This window comes from Micromys minutus, assembly GCF_963924665.1.
Source record: "Micromys minutus genome assembly, chromosome: 20".
NCBI lineage: Eukaryota > Metazoa > Chordata > Mammalia > Rodentia > Muridae > Micromys > Micromys minutus.
The window spans coordinates 47,573,911-47,576,768 of record NC_137955.1 but is presented as its reverse complement, the minus strand read 5'-3'; the positions used below and the strand labels follow the sequence as shown (position 1 = coordinate 47,576,768).

General features: G+C 46.3%; 1 pseudogene across 1 annotated transcript; it reads left to right on the top strand.

The window, feature by feature from the left end:
- The first annotated feature begins 870 nt into the window (after positions 1–870).
- Positions 871–1,241, top strand: LOC308433500 (large ribosomal subunit protein uL29-like; annotated as a pseudogene). Its single transcript has one exon. The product of its transcript is annotated as a large ribosomal subunit protein uL29-like (transcript).
- Positions 1,242–2,858: the final 1,617 nt, after the last annotated feature.

The window sequence follows — 2,858 nt, the reverse complement described above, 5'->3', positions numbered from 1 at the left end:
GCATAACGACTGCAGAAGGCATCTGCTGTAGTCTGAATAAGAATGGCCCCATAGGCTCATACATGTGAACATTTGGTCACCAGGGAATGGCGCTATTTGGAGGCATTAAGGGGAGTGGCCCTGCTTGGAGGGACTGTGTCACTTTATGGCCTCACTCAGCACAAGTTTGCCCACTCTGGAGAGAAATGCCACAAGTGTGAGGAGTGTGGGAAAGCCTTTTCTTACACCTTTTCCTTGATTCAGCACAAGTTAAGTCATACAGGAGTGAAATCTTATCAGTGCGGAGAATGTGAGAAAATGTTTGATTCTACTTCAAAACTGAAGATACATAGAAGACTTCATTGTCAGGAGAAACTGTACAAGTGTGAAATCTGTGGGAAAGCCTTTTCTACTAATTCTTCCATGACTCGGCACAAGATAGTTCATATTACAGAGAAACACCACAAATGTGAAGAATGTGGCAAAATGCTTGCCCTGTGCACCCAAACTGAAGAGACATAAAAGAACTCACTGTCAAGAGAAACCCTTCAGATGTGAAGCATGTGGCAGGGACTTCTATACTCACACAGAACTTTCTGTACACAAGAGAGTTCATTCCTTTAGTGCACATACAACCCTTAGGAGAGACAAGACAGTTCATATCAGAGAGAAACCCCACAAGTGTGAAGAGTGTGGCAAAGGATTTTCTTGTTCTTCATATGTTAACATCCATAAAGCGATCCATTCTGAGGACAGTGCCTTCAAGTGTGGGGCCTGCGGCAAAGCCTTTGCTAGTTATCACACTCTTACTCGGCACAAGACCATTCATCTCAGACGGAAATCCTGTAAAAGCCTTTAAAAGTTTATACTGTAGCCGTGAGCAACGCAGCAATGGCCAAGATTAAAGCTCAGGACCTGCAAGGCAAGAAGAAGAAGGAGCTGTTGAAACAACTGGACGATCTGAAGGTGGAACTGTCCCAGCTTTGCGTCGCCAAAGTGACAGGCGGCGCTGCGCCAAGCTCTCCAAGATACGAGTCGTACGCACATCCATTGCCCGTGTCCTCGCTGTCATCAATCAAACTCAAAAGGAAAACCTCAGGAAGTTCTACAAGGGAAAGAAGTACAAGCCCCTGGACCTGCGACCCAAGAAGACCAGAGTCATGCGCCGCCGGCTCACCAAACACGAGGAGAAGCTGAAGACCAAGAAGCAGCAGCGGAAGGAGCGGCTGTACTCACTGCGCAAGCTCACAGTCAAGGCCTGAGACAGACAATAAAGTGCAAGACTGACTGGCAAAAAAATAAAAAATAAAATAAAATAAATAAAAGTTTATACTGGTTCAGCCGTTCAAAGACGTCAAATGATTCATTCTGAACAGAAGCACAGGTGTGAGGAATGTGGTTAAAGCATATGCTGATCACAGCACTTACACACCATACGCGTGACCTGAGTAGAGGAGCCATGCACATGTGAAGAACCGCGAGTGCTTTACTATCCTACCATCAGGAAGGTTCACCCTAGAGTAACTATGCAAACGTGAAGGGAGTGACAGGCTCTGAACCTCAGATGTGGTGAAGGTTCCAGTTATCCTTCAGTCCTGGTTCAATCTGTTGGAGAAAACATCTCGTCTCAGTCGGGGCTTTACGCCACCTCTGATTATTCAGTTCCCAGATCCAAGACACACAACCTGTTTATGTTAAACCTCAATCAGCACTAGACCCGGGAAGATACCTACCCTCTATGCTATTAGAGTCTACTTCCCCATCAATAACCCCAAGTTATAATTTGCCATGTTCCATCTGGGCAGCACTTAACTAACTGGCTAGCCCTCGTGCCTAGATTTTCATGATTGATCTACAGCAGGATGGCTTCATCCTCTTTCCACCTGAGTGTCGCGCGCCCCACGTCCTGCCGGCAGGAATAGGCGTGCAACAACAGGATTCTTCTGCGAACAACCTTTATTGTACAACACTCTGAGCAGGGGATCCCACGTGGAAGGAAAATGCACTGCTTATAAATGCCCAGGAGACTCGTGTCGCTACCTGATTGGTGCACCCTCCAGTAACTCATTAGCATGCCCCGAGAGCGGGCTGTGACGTATGTAGCGCATGCGCTCTAAGTCTCTTGGCTGGGCAACAACAGCTGTTTGCTGAGTCCTCGGCGGGAAGCCAGCGCCATGTTTGGGTGCGGCACAAACGGCTCTCTACACCTGAGTCTTCCTTTCCTTCTGAATCAGCAACATCTACACTGAGAACATCTACAACAACATCTATAATGTTGACCATAACAAATTCTTACTAGAGAGAAACCCTCCCTGTATAGAAAGGGACCGAGGTTAATCTTGTCCTTATGTCTAGATGAGCATCAGCATATGAAAGCCATCATTGTAGCAAGTTCTCTACCTGTTCTTCACACTGATATTATCAGAGAAACATCATTCTGCAGAGACACTCTGTACAAACAACATGCCTGAAACTTGAATAATAATCCAAGTCTTCCTGGACACCAGGAATTGGCACCGGTGAGAACACCATGAATGCAAATGTCCTCGTTGGCTGTGGACATCACATCACACAGCCCAGCATTTCCTGAGGGACTCTCAACTACATATTTGACTCAGTCAGATTAGCCTGTAGGCATATGTTTGGGGCACTTTCTTGATTGCTAAGTGATGTGCATTAGTCTATCCAAGGGTAAGGAGTGCCATTCAACAGCAAGTGCTCCTGGGTTATACAGAAATCTGGGTGAAAGAACGTATTCAAATATGGAGCAAGCAGGCTTATTTCCTCTATGACAGTGCATCTCAGCTTCCCTTATGCTGTGACCCCAAAATGCTGTTTGTCACCTTCTGGTGACCCCCAAGCCATAAAGTTATTTTCAG